Source organism: Hippocampus bargibanti, linkage group LG08, assembly GCF_051943395.1.
Source record: "Hippocampus bargibanti isolate YZ-2025 linkage group LG08, ASM5194339v1, whole genome shotgun sequence".
In the NCBI taxonomy this organism is placed as follows: domain Eukaryota; kingdom Metazoa; phylum Chordata; class Actinopteri; order Syngnathiformes; family Syngnathidae; genus Hippocampus; species Hippocampus bargibanti.
The window spans coordinates 21,307,886-21,324,023 of NC_142741.1; the positions used below are offsets into that span (position 1 = coordinate 21,307,886).

A 16,138-nucleotide genomic window follows, 5' to 3' on the forward strand; every position below is an offset into this window, starting at 1 on the left:
CCGTAAGGCACAGGTGTCAAAGTCAAGGCCCGCGGGCCAAATCCGGCCCGTCACATCATTTTTTTGTCCCGCGAAAGAAAATCAAACTTGTTAAATTCCATGATGATTGCTAAAATCTGAGCCAAAATTTCACATTTTTGGATGTCAACCACAATAAAAGTCATTATTCTTGACTTCAGATTTGAAAACGAGTTATTCATTAATTTGCTGTGTGCTCTATATGTAATATTTGAAGGGATTTAAACATTCTAATGGGTTCCCCAAATTCATAACGGCCCTCGAGAGGAAACCATAACTACAATGTGGCCCGCGGCAAAAAATGACTTTGACACCCCTGCCGTAAGGCAATCGCAAGGACCTTATCGGTAAAGAACCATTAACACCTCAAGAAATTTTCATATTTTTAATGAACCTGACATGCCTGTTTTTAGAATGCGGGAGAAAGCGATAATAGCTTGTAAAATAGTCATGCAATTAAAGAGAAAACTTCACTCTAGAAGGCCAGAAAAAAGATTTGAACACAGAATCTCAGGGCCGGGAGTCGACACAACGCTACTGTACTACTGACGGCCATGTCAAACCTTTTAAACCCAAAATCTGCAACACATCCCACGTAGACAAACTAAATCAAAACAAATCTTCAGAATGGCCTGGAGTGATCAGACATGGTGTGAATATTTTGATGGCAGGATGATTCCTCCTTTTTTGCTCTCTAACCAAGCGGCTGCCGGCAACTCATACAGTGCAGTTACATAAACATGCTTTGTAACAGAACGGGTGCCACTGTTCATGTTGTCAAGCAATGGAAATAAAAGGGATGGATTAAGTCACGGGACCGGGTGGTGAAAGTTGAAACACTTGTTAAGTGGATGTGCATGTGTTCAACCACAGGCAGTTTTCAGGCACGTGTGTACCAAATTAAGGCATCGGACAAACAGCAGTCTCATATCTTCGAGGGTGTTTCTTTGTAGTTTGCTAACTAGAAGCAGGATGTGTTTCCGTCTGCTACCATCTTCACCCGTCCTTCAGAGGACATAGGGATGTACTGCATCACAAATGAGTAACGGCAGCAGCATCACCACCACAGAGCCTAAAATAGCTCCCGCACGCATGCAGCGGCGCACCACTGCACAACACGCTGCCGCAGTACCTCCGCCAAGCATACACTAACAGCTGACTGACTTATAAACACGTCACAAACCCTACTTAGCACACACAAACACATTGAAAGATCAATGGAACACCTGCCTTTGGAGAGTCCTTCATTCGCATGTAATGATTACTCACGTCGGACAGAGCTCAACCTCAAGCTTTTTCCTCAGCACTGATGCAGGGTTGATAAAAAATGGAGGGGATGTAAAAAATACTGATCAGGGTAGAGAAAAATCAGCAGACAAATATAAAACAAATAAACAGACTGAAGAATGACAGGCACTCCGGTTGCTCCGGCAGCACACAGGCTGTGAGTGGGAGGGTGGTAGCGTTACCAACCCGCTCACGTCACACTTTTCATGAATGGAGTCGTCTGACGCAGAAAGCACGAGGTTCACAAACCAGCTCAAAAAGGAGGAGCAAAGAGAGATGAGGGGGAAAGCGGACAAAGAGGGAGGTGATTGTAATTGGGAGCAGCACCAGCTGGAAAGAGCAGGTTGGGCTGTGGTGGTGTATCTCTAAGTAGGACAGAGATGTGTTTTTTTTCCCTGTAAAGAAAATCCTTTTGTAAATCAAATCATGAATGTATTCAGCTCACAATTCCTACTGTACAAACACCCCCTCATCGTTATCAAATGGAGAAACAACAAAGTATTTTTGTTGTCTTTTTTTTACAATATATACATACTAACCTAGATGACTCAGTATCTACAGAAGGACAACATTAAAAACATTAACAAACGATATAGAATTGTGCAGACACACACACACACACACACACACCCTGCACGCATTGCACGTGTCATGAGCCAGTTGACAGCGGGGCGGGGCCTCCGTTCCCGCCGCTCGCCAGCTGCTGTCAATTCCCTCCTCATTAACTGTGGACATTTAAACCCGACGCTGGCATCCACCCAGCGTCGGAAGATACTTCGCCTTACGCCAAGCTAGTACGTGGAACTTGTTACCAGTACGTTATTTGCTTCGCCCGAGGAATGATTTTAGCCACGAACGCGTTTGTTGTTTGCACCGCGTCGTAGGTTGTTTTGCACCCTCGTGTGCCACTTTATTTTCTTGGTTAGTGTGGTTGGGTGGATTGCCGCCACTCACCCACTAACATTGTCAGTTGTCATTTTGAGTTTGTTTCACGAGTTGTTACCGGGTCCACGTATTTTCGGACCCGCGCTTTATGTTAATAAATCCTTTGCCGGTACCCACGCCTCTGTCCTGCTCTACGATCCACCGCCTATACCACACGTTCCTGCTCGCCAGCTGCCACTGTCGCCGCCGGAACGTGACAGAATCTTCCGACCAACATGGATCCTGCGGACAGTAACCGAATCTTCTCCGTCCTCGCTCAGCAGGCGGAGCAGCTCGGCCAAGTGGTGCCCGCCATCGCGGAGATCCGCCGCGACATCACCCGGTTAGCCCAACGGGTAGATAGACTTGAGGCCAGCGGCGCCTTCGTCGCGGGGGCCGTCCCTCCCCAGACTTTGAGCCGCGAACCCAACATCCCACATCCCACCCGTTACGGAGGGGAGCCCGGGCGCTGCGCGCAATTCCTGCTGCAGTGCTCCATAGTTTTCGACCAGCAACCCTCCGTATACACCACGGACGCGGCCAAAGTGGCTTACGTCACCAGCCTGCTTGCCGGACCCGCAGCCGCTTGGGCGTTGGCCGTCTGGGAATCTCGGCCGGAGCTCCGAGCCTCCTTCCCGGACTTCGTCGCCGAGTTACGGCAGGTTTTCCATCTCCCGGTGAGTGGGCAGGCAGCGGAGTCCCAGCTGTGGATCTGCCAGCAGGGTAGCCGATCGGCGGCGGAGTATTCCGTCGCCTTCCGCGTCCTGGCTGCCGCCAGCGGGTACGACGACCGTGCGCTGCGAGGGATGTTTCGGCGCGGGCTCAGCGCGGCGTTGAAAGACGAGCTGGCTACCCGCGACGAGTGCTCCAGCCTTCGCGAGCTGATCTCCCTCACGCTGCAGCTGGACAACCGGATGCGAGACAGGGCCCGGGAGCGGGCTGCCCAGGCAAGACTCGAGCCGCCAGCAGGGACCCGAGGGGGTGCCCGGACCTTTCCGCGTGGGGGGCACGCGGCCGTGGAGCCGATGGAGATGGGGGTCGAAAGGGCCGTTGAGCGGGCGCCGGAGCGACGCAACACCGGCCCGGCATGCCAGCTCTGCGGCAAGTTGGGTCATCTAGCCCCGGACTGTCCCAGTTGGGGGCTTCCCGGAAAGACCCCCAGTGACTGTAAGTTACCCCGTCCACACAAGCAACGGGTTCCCTTAAGGTCCGCGGGGGGGTTCACGTCGCGGAGACTGGAGCTGGATGCCGTTATACACGGTCCCACCAGGACAATGTCCGTTCGGGCCTTAGTGGACTCGGGGGCCGACGGCTGTTTTATAGACCCGCGCGTCGTGTCGGCGTTGGGGTGTCGGGTTGTTCAGCTGGGGGCGAGTCGGAGCATACTCGATCTCGACGGTCGGTTACTCGCCGAGGTTACGCAAGAAACCGTGCCGCTTCGACTCGTACTCTCGGGCAATCACGTGGAAAACCGGCGGTTTTTCGTGATGCGTTCACGCTCGGTTCCCATCGTGCTCGGGTTACCTTGGCTGGGGACCCACAATCCGGCCATTTCGTGGGACGGACCTACCATTCAGGGGTGGAGCCCCCTCTGCTACGCTCACTGCCTCCGGTCGGCCGCGGGTGGGCCGGCACCATCTCACAGCTACCCTAGGGAGGAGATTAGCCTAGAGGGGGTGCCGCCCTGTTACCACGACTTACGACAGGCGTTCAGCAAGGACCGCGCCCTGTCGTTACCACCGCACCGTCCCTATGATTGCGCCATTGACATTCAGCCCAACGCTCCGTTTCCCAGTTCTCGTCTGTACAACGTTTCCCAACCCGAACAACAGGCTCTCCGGGACTACATTGACTCTTCGCTCGCGGCCGGGCTCATTCGGCCATCACGGTCACCTCTGGGAGCGGGGTTCTTTTTTATCACAAAAAAGGATAAATCGTTGCGTCCGTGCGTGGACTATCGGGGACTCAACGAAATAACTATAAAGAACAAATACCCGCTCCCACTGATTGACTCCGCCTTCGCGTCCCTCCAGGCCGCGACCATCTTCACTAGACTGGACCTCCGGAGCGCTTATCATCTTGTTCGGGTCAAAGAGGGGGATGAATGGAAGACCGCATTTAAGACACCTCTGGGACACTTCGAGTACTTGGTGATGCCGTTTGGTCTCACCAATGCACCCGCTGTGTTCCAGAACCTTATTAATGATGTCTTGAGGGATTTTCTGAATATTTTCTGTTTTGTGTATTTGGACGACATTTTAATTTTTTCAGAGTCCCTTGAGGCACATCGCCAGCACGTCCGGCTAGTTCTGCAGCGGCTGCTGCAGAATCGACTATACGTCAAAGCCGAGAAGTGTGAATTCCACACCTCCTCCTTATCCTTCCTGGGCTTCATCGTGGAGCGGGGGCAGATCCGGGCTGACCCAGCCAAGACCGAAGCGGTAGTAGAATGGCCCACACCCACCTCTCGCAAGCAGTTACAACGCTTCCTGGGGTTCGCCAACTTCTACCGCCGCTTCATCCGGGACTACAGCCGGAAAGCCCTCCCTCTCACCCAACTCACCTCCACTAAGACCCCGTTCAGGTGGACGAGAGAAGCGGACGCCGCGTTCCGGCTGCTGAGAGAGGCTTTCTCTCACCCCCCAGTCCTCCGCCATCCAGACCCCAACGGCGCGTTCATTGTGGAGGTAGACGCCTCGGACTCAGGTGTTGGGGCAGTACTCTCCCAACGCTCCTCAGTCGACCAGCAGCTCCACCCCTGCGCCTTCTTCTCCCGCCGCCTCAGCTCCGCCGAAGCCAACTACGACGTGGGCAACAGGGAGCTGCTCGCCGTCGTATTGGCTCTTCAGGAGTGGAGGCACTGGCTCGAAGGGGCGAAGGAGCCGTTCACCGTGCTTACGGACCATAAGAACTTGGCGGTCATCCGGGCCGCCAAGAGGCTGAACGCACGCCAGGCACGGTGGGCGCTCTTCTTAACACGCTTCTCCTTCACCCTAACCTACTGTCCAGGAACAAAGAACACCAAGCCCGACGCCCTCTCGCGGATCCACGAGCCAGCAGACAAGGAAGACCTTGCGGAACCCATCCTGCCCGGCCGCCAGATCATGGGGGCGCTCCAGTGGGAGGTCGAACGGAGGGTCATGGAATCATTAAAAGGTACCCCGACTCCCGAGAAGTGTCCCACAGGCAGACTGTTCGTTCCCCAGTCGCTGCGCTCGGAGGTGCTCCAGTGGGGGCACGCATCCAAGGTGGCGTGTCACCCAGGGGTGAGCCGCACCGAGCACCTCGTCTCCCAGCGATTCTGGTGGCCGCGGCTCCGCGACGACGTGGCGGACTTTGTTAAGGCCTGCCCGGAGTGCGCCTGTGGCAAGGTCTCCCATCAGCCTCCGGCAGGACTGCTCCGCCCCCTACCTGTTCCCCCGCGCCCTTGGTCCCACATATCAGTGGATTTTATCACCGGCCTCCCCCCATCCCGTGGTAAGACGGTCATTCTCACAATAGTGGACCGGTTTTCTAAGTCGGCACACTTCGTGCCGTTGACCAAGTTGCCGTCCGCCATTGAGACGGCGACACTATTGGTCAAACACGTCGTCCGTCTCCACGGGATCCCCACTGACATCGTGTCGGACCGAGGGCCCCAGTTCGTATCCCGGGTCTGGAAGCGTTTCTGCAGGTCCATGGGGGCGTCGGCCAGCCTGTCCTCCGGTTACCATCCACAGTCCAACGGCCAGACCGAGCGGAAGAACCAGGACCTGGAGGCGGCCCTGCGCTGCGTATGCCTTCATCGTCCCTCGGCCTGGTCCATCCATCTCCCGTGGGTGGAATATGCCCACAACACCCTGGTCTCCTCAGCCACAGGTCGGTCACCGTTTATGTCGGCTTATGGCTACCAGCCGCCGCTCTTTCCCACACAGGAAGGGGAGGTGGAGGTCCCGTCGATACAACACCATCTTCGGCGGGCCCATCGGGTATGGAGGGAGACCAGGGCAGCCCTATCACGCACGGCAGTCCGGAACCAAAGGGTCGCGGATCGCCGTCGCCGTTCCGCGCCAGCCTACCAGGTGGGCCAGAAGGTCTGGTTGTCCACAAGGGACCTACGGCTGGCCGGGACAACCCCCAAATTGGGTCCGCGTTTCGCGGGCCCCTTCACTGTGGAGGCCATCATTAACCCGGTCGCGGTCCGACTTCGGCTGCCCGCCTCCATGAAGATCCACCCGGTTTTCCATGTATCTCTCATCAAACCGGTGGAGTCCAGCCCCTTGGCCCCCCCTCTCGCCCAACCCCCCCCCCCGCGGATGGTGGACGGAGGACCGGCATACGCAGTGCGGGAGATCCTGGATTCACGCCGCAGGGGAAAGGGCATCCAGTACCTGGTCGACTGGGAGGGTTACGGACCGGAGGACCGTCAATGGGTTCCGCGAACCTGGATTCTGGACCCGTCGCTCCTGAGGGACTTCCACGAGGCTCACCCGTCGAAACCAGGTGGGCCGCCAGGAGGCGTCCGTTGAGGGGGGGGTACTGTCATGAGCCAGTTGACAGCGGGGCGGGGCCTCCGTTCCCGCCGCTCGCCAGCTGCTGTCAATTCCCTCCTCATTAACTGTGGACATTTAAACCCGACGCTGGCATCCACCCAGCGTCGGAAGATACTTCGCCTTACGCCAAGCTAGTACGTGGAACTTGTTACCAGTACGTTATTTGCTTCGCCCGAGGAATGATTTTAGCCACGAACGCGTTTGTTGTTTGCACCGCGTCGTAGGTTGTTTTGCACCCTCGTGTGCCACTTTATTTTCTTGGTTAGTGTGGTTGGGTGGATTGCCGCCACTCACCCACTAACATTGTCAGTTGTCATTTTGAGTTTGTTTCACGAGTTGTTACCGGGTCCGCGTATTTTCGGACCCGCGCTTTATGTTAATAAATCCTTTGCCGGTACCCACGCCTCTGTCCTGCTCTACGATCCACCGCCTATACCACACGTTCCTGCTCGCCAGCTGCCACTGTCGCCGCCGGAACGTGACAGCACGCACAAGCACACGTACACTCACACGCAGTTATGCTGTACGTGGGGATTGCTAACAACTTTACATGGTTGGACAAGTTAATGAGCTCTCCTTAAGTCTACCTATACATTTCATTCTCACTCACTCACCCACACACACACACACACACACACACACACACACACACACACACACACACACACACACACACACACACACACACACACACACACACACACACACACACACACACGTAAACACTTCGTGTATGTCTGAGAATTTACTGACCCGAGGTTTACTGGACATCTCCGAGGTTGTACATTACAGTCTGTGCCTCACTTCTGTCTTGTCTCTCACCTGAATGCACAGATACAACAAAAAGAAGAACCGTTCAGACGGTGCAGTGACATTTAAAGTTCATACAAGAACAGCACGGTTTCAGACGATATGTGAAAGTACACAAGGTCAGAGCAGCTCCAGAGGAGGTTGCGGTTTGTGGAAAGTACAGCATCAGCTTAAAGGTTGAGTCACCAGTCAAACTGCAGAGGAGAGAAGGCACGATTTATTGTGTGTGTGTGTGTGTGTGTGTGTGTGTGTGTGTGTGTGTGTGTGTGTGTGTGTGTGTGTGTGTGTGTGTGTGTGTGTGTGTGTGTGTGTGTGTGTGTGTGTGTGTGTGTGTGTGTGTGTGTGTGTGTGTGTGTGTGTGCGATAAAAAAAGGAGACTGAATGAGATGGGAGGGTCTTCTGGTGAAAGGAGTGGCTCAGGGAACAGATGCTTCATGTTGTAGTCTTGTTAGCAAACCCCAAGGGAAGTGTGTATAGATGCATGGAAAAAGCGTGCTTATTTATGAGTGCGTGTGTTTGTGTGTGTCTCCATCCAATCTCCTGCCTTAAAGTCTACCCCAGCAGGGGACCCTGCAGGCAGAGCTCTGATATCCCGGGTTGAGGATAAAGACAGCCTCTAAATAGTGTGAAATGGCAGCCAGAATGATTTTTTTGAACAGATGGCCGAGGGCGCTGTCCGAATGGGACACGCATTAAAGAATTTCATCCATTTTCTCGTGTGCCTTCAGCGTGATTCACGCACACCAATATTTTACATCTTTAAGATTTGAATTTTTCATTGTCACAGACTGCACACATCATGAGTACTTTTATAATAGTGTGGGCCATGTGGTGTAGTGGAGAAGACCAGTGCAGTCCGTGCACATAGCGATATCTCCACCGAAAGTCATGAGTCTCTTTCTGCAAACCAGAAGTCAACTATCGTACAAAGACTGACCTGTCAAGGGCAGCATTGTGCCACGGGGCCTGTGGACTGTCTCACCCGCAAAAAAATAAAAATAAAGTATTCCTGTTAGATGAAGAAATAGAAGACGCGACCATCAATGTCAAAACGCGACAACAATTCCAGAGGGTATAGGTTGGCCAATCTAAGACATTGCTTCGGAGATATTAATGCGTGTTGGAGGGATGGTTCAGCAAGTCAATACAGCCAGTCAGCTCGAGATTTTGCAATGGTCTCCAGTTAAACATTGACAAAATGAGGCAAGTAGCCAGACAAAATAATGGACGTAAAAAATGACAGGAGCATGGAAATCAAACAGCTGAGCTATTTGCTGAGCAGTGAACTGCAAGTGATACAGTCAAGCCCAAATTCCAAAGGTCGGTTAATCGCCAGCCTGTGTGCTCATGTGAAACACAAACAAAGCCATGATATAACATGGACAGAAATACTTCTGACTTTTCATAAATACTTTCATACATTCCTCCAATTCCTAGCATTAATAGAGCATCGTCCGAGTTTACTGTATACGCAGACTAGGTTAGTTATTAACGCTTTAATGTGGAGTGTCATGTCCATAAAGATATTCAAGACTCACTGAAGTGGAGTCAAACACTGGTTTTCAACTATAACAATAAATTGGACCCCTGCATGCTTGTGGTTGGGCACCCACTTAGTCAGCTATGAGCTAACTGCAGCCATCCCAGCTAAATTGTTATGCCTCTTACGCCAACACAGCAAGATACGATAAAACATAACACAGCTAGACACGCAGTTACAACACAAAGGCTCGGCCACAAGAGCAAACAAGCTGTAAACCACACTGGCGCTGGTCCGCTATACACGCTCATGACTATTTCACCAGGAGCGGAACAGCAGCACTGACAGCTCCTGTCTCCCACACATCAATAAAAGAAAACAAAACACAGAGCATAGGATTACCTTTCCAACTGCTATCAGAAAGCAGGCAGCCATTGACATGTTGACCCAAGGGGGCAACAGTCGCCAGTATGGCCAGCGACTTGGTTCTTTTGTTTGGAAAAAGTACTAGAGGTATCAGTAAATCTCTATTTTTTATTTCCACTCCCATATAAATAACTTACTATTAACTAAATGATCTGCGTACTTCCACGTATGCAATATCAATCGTCTTCGCCCATCTCTCACCCCTCACACCACTGCTATCCCTGTTCATAGTCTTGTCACCTCACGGATTGACTATTGCAATTCACTTTTCCTTGTTGTCCTTCAGAAACTTCTCCACAAACTTCAACTAGTCCAGAATTCTTCAGCCCGGATCATCACCAGAACTTCATCCTTTCACCACATCACTCCTGTCCTCCAAGAGCTGCACTGGCTCCCGGTCAAATATAGAATTAACTTCAACATTTTCTTTATGTATCCATTGAAAGCTATCCATAACTTCGCTCCCCCCCATACCTTTCTGACCTTCTTCCAATTTCTATTCCCTCTCGTTCCCTCAAATCCTCTTCCTCCCTCCACCTCTGTGTGACCCCCCCAGCATGATGAGGGACAGAGCTTTCAGCTGCTCTGCCCCCAAACTCTGGAACTCACTTGCTCCCAACATTCGTAACATTGATTCTCTTCCCACCTTCAAATCCCATCTCAGAACTCACCTATTTAAAATTGCATTTTCTGTGTAGCTTTATCTCTTGTGTGTAGCTTTATCTCATTTCTCGATGTGACGAACCCTCCCACACCAAGATAGCAGAACACATATTCCCGCATTCTGCCAGAACATGTGACATGACTGTAGCAGTATTTTTTTAACAGCTTCACTGGGTTTACACCCACGGCAATCACAGCTTGCTATGTATGCCCAAACCATCTTTCCACTTGTGTGACAGCTCAGAAGGTTAAAATTTTGATCTGTTAGACAAATCACACTCTTTGAAAACGCCTGTTTCCTTTTTTTGTACTTTTTGTGTGATTTTCTTTGTAATAACTGTCATATCAGAAGACAATTAAAAAAAAAATACTCAAAATTACCTGAACTGTTAATCAATGTTTATTTTGTGTTCAACTTGGCACAGAATATTGTACAATTTTTAAGCGTAAATATGCTTGTATTAAAGCAAACAAAAAATGCCAGAATTTCATGTGTTCAACCTTATTCAAACAAGAGTCGGGAAAGACGAACGGTTGAGTTACAATGAAAGAAACCAGACTGACATGACATTGTTGTCCTTGTGCCTTTGATGGATGGATGCATGAAAATTGGCCTGGCTGCTTGGCTCTTGGCAAAAAAATTGAGGACAGCAGAATGAATGGTGATGCTATAAACTGCAAGTTGGGGAGGCTGTTAATGCTTTGTGAGATTATCCCGCTGAGCCCACCTACAAACTACAACTCGCCCGATTTGGGGCGAGAGGAAATTACTACATAAGGAAATTTACATTCCGCAATCCATCTATTATGAATCCCATGTTTTAAGTTAAATACCTTGTCAATTTGGGTGCACAGTGGGCAAGTGTTTAGCACGTCCACCTCACAGTGCAGAGGTTGTGAGTTTGATCCTGATTCTGGCCTTCTTCTATGGAGTTAGCATGTTCTCCCTAGGCGTGCGTGGGTTTTCTCCTGGTTCTTCCACATTCCAAAAACATGCATAGCAGGCGGAATGAACAATCCAAATTGTCCCAAGGTGTGAGTATGAAGGTGAATTGTTGTTTGTGTCTGTGTGCCCTGCGATAAAGTGGCAACCGGTTCAGGGTGTCCCCACCTATTGCCCGAAAGCGGCTGAGATTGGCTCCAGCACCACCGTGACCCTTGTGAGAATGAGCGTGTGGGGAAATGGATGAATGAGTGACTATACTGTCACTTCATTTTTATGATTAGTTTTGATACATTCTAGGTATATGTTCAAATGTTGAAGACTGAGAAGAATATACAGCGTTGTGTATTTCCGTTTCTTTTTCCTGAACAAGGGATGAATCCGTTGAGCATCCCATTTAACAATCACACCCAAACACATCAAATGTGTTGTATAATCATCTGTAATCAAATGTGCACGAGTCCACAGACAACAAACACCAAATGTCAGCAGTCCTGCCAAGAGGCAGAAGCAGTCTGTATGACAAGTTCATGCGCTTCTATTCTCCACTCGTGTGTATTAATATGCTCCCCATGAGGCGCCGGAGGCTGTGGTAATTATAGAAACTTGGCTAGCAGACACATCGCACGAGCGCGGAACATTCAAAGCAGCGTGTTCTTGCATGAAAGCGCCGCATGTATGCATGCATACATGAATGCAGACTGGAATGCGTATGCTCCAAGCGTGTAAATAACAATAACCATTTGCAGAGAATGCATGTTGATCAAAGCATATTATCGGATGTATTAGGATATAGTATGTCATTATTTTTATACAAATTGGCATCAAATTCTGTCATTTCTACAGTTCCATAGAATGGATATAACCAGTGAATCGGATGGTCCAAGACTTGTTTCTTTCACTTTTGTGAACATGTTAAGTAAAGTCGGTCTTATATAAGCACACTTGGGCTTCAACAATGGGTTATGATACGTTCCCCCACCACGTTCACCATGGTAAAGACCCTGTCGAGCTTAACCCACTTTTCAACAAAATCCCAATCCTGGCACTGGTCGACCAGCATCTGGGATTGAGTCCAGCCAATGGAGCAGTGGGGGATGGAAATTTGCTTACTTTCTCCATTGCGCTGATTGTTTCTATTGGTGTTTTGTGGTTTCATATGCATGTGACGAACTGGCCTCGCGTGGGCTAAGCATGGTGATGCGAGGGATTTCAGAACCCAATCTTTGTTTGACCTCTTCCACTCAAATGACTTTCCCTGGCCGTGCCGCACGCAACGGCCATATTCATCACAAATACTGGACTGAGCTGAGCTCCAACTCCAAGGGATTCTCATGTAAACCCACGCATGCATAAATAAAGGATAACAAAAGTGAGCCAGCTGCGATGGTTATTTGTCTGTCTGATGATGATGCCCTCATTTCAAATCTAAGACTCTTCTGGACATACGCACATCGTTTAAATCAATGCAACGTACAATGAGACTGACTTTACTTCTTTTTAAGACCCAAAACACAAATCAATCAATTTGTCTTTCTCCATTGAAATCGGAGTGTCAATCAATGCATTCCAGACCAACATTATGTTCCTGGGCCACAACAGGGTGATATTATACAGCTCTACAGACATGAATTTGTCCACTTTTGACTTTGTAAATTGGATTAATATTGCTCATTTTTGCAGAGAATAAGGAAAACATGCCTGAGCTTTCTGTCTGTCTGCAAGGGTGCAGAAAATCCTACTGGACCCTCCGCACCCTGCCCACCACCTTCTCCAGCGACTCCCCTCAGGCAGGCGCTACCGATCCATGCGCACCAAATCCAGCAGACATTTAAACAGCTTCTTCCCCCATGCTAATAACTCTCTAAACAGTAACCAAAATAGAACTGTATAGTGCCTCTATTTTTCTCCATTTTTTGATGATACTAGTGCAGCGTGTTATACCGGAGACAACCTCCTTGTGTGTTCTACATACTCGGCAGTAAAGATGATTCTGATTCTGTTGTGTTGCTGCACTGTTTGTGTTTAAATATCTATTGCTAAAAGCTCTCATTCAATCAAATAAAATTTTCCATGATTTGATGGTTTAAGGTTGACGTCTACTCAATTTTTGATGGTCTGCTATAAATGCTTGAAGAAGCATCTCACATTCTCAATTTTATAAAATTAACAAAAAGAGAATCCAGAACAAAGACAAACAACTTGAACCCGCCCATGTTTTTCTGTTCCTTTAGAATTCCCACATATATAAATTCCCATCGAATGTCAAATCTAGTTCTACAGCATAGTTTATCAACCCTCTTCCCCCTAAAAAGTACTTGCGAGTATGTTTTGGGGCTTTTACAAGCCTAGTCACTCATGTTAGTTGTAAAACAGCTATCGGGTATCTTGCTGCCATAGTTAAAACCAGATAGACTTGACAGGAGCGTATCTGTCTACGCACTGTAAGTTTGACTGGGGACTCAATTTGGCTAATTGTGGCTGCTGACCTGTAATTGCACCAGCCACTGACACGCCATAGCCTTCAGTGACACACGTGAACCCTTGCTCAGCAGCGGTGAGGCTGCAATGCAATCCTGACAGTTCACAGCACCCAGCAGTCATGCACACAGGAGACACATTTGCTGCTGACTTCAAACATAAGGTGGAAATGGAAATCAGCCAACACAGTGGTTCTAACACCACATTGTCGTGAAAAGGGGAGTAAGCGGCTGGCAGATGGATGATCACAAATAAATGTTTCATTGCTGTTCCATCAAATATTTTATAAAACCTAAAAATAAGCAGAAAATACTCACATTAAGAAGGAAACTGCTATAGACATCGTTGCTCATCATCAAATATAAGGTGGAACCTAGGAATTGAATGGTTTATAGATAAACATTAATACAATGGTAACTGGACATAATTTAAAATTGACAATGGGATTTAGTGGAATGCAATTTTCAAAACGCCATACGGGGGGATGGCTCCTTTTCGGTCAGTTGGTAGGCTTTATTCTGATAACATGATAAATTGAAGAGATGGAATCGCAGATTTCCATTATTTTTTACATGAGACTTATCAGAATCAGAATCATCTTTATTGCCAAGTATGTAGAACACACAAGGAATTTGTTTCCGGTAGATGATTTATGTTGTTTGTTTGTTTTCACATATTTGGGGGTCTCATATTCATTTAAATTTATTTGTATTGTTTTTGTTTACAACTTTAAATATGTATAAAGCCATTAGGTTGGAGTCATGTTTTTTCACATTAAAATATCTTAATCATTCCAAAAATGTGACACCGTTTGCTATTATCATGATAAACACATTTTTATCGCTATTAGAGTTCCACTTTTGTGACAGATAATGTATGCAAGCTATTTGCGAGAAAAAAAAACTCTTTCACTTTCACCATTTGTCCTTGAAGTTCAAAGAGGGTTTCCTCAGATTTGGATTTTTTTGCCAAAATTAAATTGGATTAAATTTCCACAGTAAAAACATTTTTGGATAATACTGAATAATGTTTTTTTTGTCTGTTTTAAAGAAATAATTATACAGTTGATAATTTATTAAGAGTACAGTGTTTCTAAGATTATCGCAAAAACAAAATATCAGCTCGTAATCAAAACCCCTCTCCATCACCAAAAAGTGTTCTAATTGTCTACAGACATCCTAAGACTACCACAAAGTACTTCATTACAGCCCTCAACTCACTTCAACATAGTTCAGTGATACCAAAAATCCCATTAGATGGCGCCAAAGAATACTTGTGCAGGATAGCGATCTTGCCTGAACACTATATACAAAGAGTAGGTCCTTTTTCGGCAAACAGTGGAGGGCAACTACAATGCAATAATTATGATGACAACCTCAAATGCAAACTAAAAGCACAGTGAAAATGTAGTATTAAATGGAAAATCGTCATGTTCGAACAGCAAGAAATGGCATAAACTTTAGGGACAACATATACATGTATTCCAATAGCGAAAACACAACAACACAGCCTGAAGGAAAAAAAAAGATATACTGAGCAGTAGTCCAGAGACACCCGACAGTTTCCTTTCTTTGTTCGCAAAAACAAGCCCAGAAAACGCCACATTATTATGTGGTTTTAACATGTACACACTTGGTTATATAATGAGCCACGAATATGAACTCTAACCCTTTAATACTCTCCTCTGCTTGCCAGTGGCGTTCTGTCGGGTGATTCAAACTACAAAATACACGAAAGGGCGTTTGTTGGAACTTTTCAAGCAGAAAAATAACACTCGGCATTATTATAAAGATAGCTGTCAGGTCTCGTAAAGGCAACAGAGGCTAATTGACAGCTGCCCTGGCGCAGGACTTTTAGCTTCCCCAAAATCAACATGCCAAACGAATGCTTGTAAATTGCCAATACCCTTTGGCGTTTTATTAATTGACAAACTGTACGAATGAAATACTTTTTCGTTACCAATTGTCGCCATACAAGCTCCGTCGATGAGTCCCGAGATGTCAGTCAGCTCCCTGCGTGTCGTTCTCAGGCCACGGATTTTCTAGCCAATCAGATGAGCCGCGTCAGTTTTACGTCACTTCCGGACTCCCCACGTTCCATGTGCGCCTGTAAATAAAACCGAGCTCAGTAAAAAGTCTTTGCGCAACTAAATTTACACATGTGGGTTGGACCTTTAAATACTATTTGTTTATGTTATCTAATTAGATTTTGCCAATAGCAAACAAATAATTATACTTCTATCTACCCACTCTATTCCAAAAGTTTTCATTCTATGCTTGTGACTGCCATGGTGGTTGTTTTTTTTAAACAGATTTTCTAATTGAGTCATATTCTAGCGAGTACATACTAAGCTGTCAGTTGTTCTCGGGTCTCAGTTGTTCATTCAGCTTTCATAGACGTACAGTAAATGAAAAAAAAAATATGCCAATGTATATTTGTGACTTATTTGTTTGTAAAAAAAAAATCTTCCAAAATTGCATTTGAAAATATCTGCGACGGGAGCCTCGTTGGGTTTTCAATAATACAGGATCACACAGCCAAACACGGCGCAAACTCACTCACGAGGTTCTACAT

The 16,138-nt window shown here is 47.9% G+C and overlaps 1 protein-coding gene across 7 annotated transcripts in view; it reads right to left on the bottom strand.

The window, feature by feature from the left end:
* Positions 1-15,586, bottom strand: part of map3k13 (mitogen-activated protein kinase kinase kinase 13) — a 36,874-nt gene extending 21,288 nt beyond the window's left edge. For 3 of the 7 annotated variants that reach the window (XM_089002619.1, XM_089002621.1, XM_089002622.1), the window contains exons 1-3: positions 15,524-15,586; positions 13,882-13,937; positions 7,515-7,583 (exon numbers count right to left, since the gene is read on the bottom strand). The gene's annotated coding sequence lies outside the window, so the exon portion shown is untranslated. Of the gene's footprint in view, positions 1-1,248; positions 1,564-7,514; positions 7,584-8,508; positions 8,688-13,881; positions 13,938-15,523 lie in introns of those variants that run through there. The other 4 variants (XM_089002616.1, XM_089002617.1, XM_089002620.1 and 1 more) reach the window with 4 other exon arrangements.
* Between the last annotated feature and the right edge of the window lie 552 nt (positions 15,587-16,138).